Here is a 1123-nt window from a genome sequence, read left to right on the forward strand (position 1 = left end):
CTCTTCTGTGTATGTCTATATATGTGTTCATATGTTTGTGTGTTTAATCTGTATGTATTCCATATGGAAAGCAGAGGATGTTGGGAGATAACCAAGTACCAGCTTGAACTGAAATCATAGAATTAATATTTGAAATGAGTTCCTCAAGTATCCTCATGGGCTTCGTTTTGGATTTGGGACCCACTGATCCAACTAAGATCATTAAATATAAATATAATCACTTTCAAGATATGGTATATGGAAAACTAGACAGCCGCTTGTGGATTTGTTGAGAGTCCACGAAGTTGATTCCTACTTTGTTGAAGATATTCAAATAAACTTCTTGTTGGCCATAGTTTTAAACTGACAGTTGTCACCATCAAATGCTAATTACGTCATTACCCAGCTCCTCGCAGATGTTTTGAGGATGCATTTCACACTTGTTATTGCCCAGAGCAAAACATTTTGAGGAACTGTGGCTCAGGTTTGTTGTGATTTTAGCACTTATTTTCAACATCACCCTTGAAAAGTAATCATCACTCAGTGTTTGCCATCACGACAGAATCCACAAAAGAAATTATGTCGAGTTGCTTCATACTTTTGCATAGCTTGTGACTGAGCAGTGATTTTAATGATGATCTAAATAGAAGATAATATATTCCTTATTCTTTAATTGGGCTTATCTTGAGCCTGGTGCCTTCACACATTAATATGTAAGAGATGTATACACTTGAGATGCATTCAAAATTATCCAAAGAGTATTTTAAGTGGATAATCTCTGCTGATTGTTGAATCTGCTTTACAACATACAGTCCACTCTGCTGTTGCTACATCTTGTTGTAAAATTATGTCTTAGAACATTTGTAGAGTGTTGCTTCAGAAATGTGTCATAGTCAGGAGCACAGTGGACTGAATATGCTGTTTTGGTTTCAGAGTTATTAAAACTGTAGCATTAACTGCAGCCATAGAGTGACACATTTCTTTCCTTCTTTCTTTCCTTCTTTTCCTTCCTTCCTTCCTTCCTTCCTTCCTTCCTTCCTTCCTTCCTTCCTTCCTTCCCTTTCTTTCTTTCTTTCTTTCTTTCTTTCTTTCTTTCTTTCTTTCTTTCTTTCTTTCTTTCTTTCTTTCTTTCTTTCTTCTTTCT

The sequence above is a fragment of the Mus caroli genome, chromosome 17 (genome assembly GCF_900094665.2).
Source record: "Mus caroli chromosome 17, CAROLI_EIJ_v1.1, whole genome shotgun sequence".
Lineage (NCBI taxonomy): Eukaryota > Metazoa > Chordata > Mammalia > Rodentia > Muridae > Mus > Mus caroli.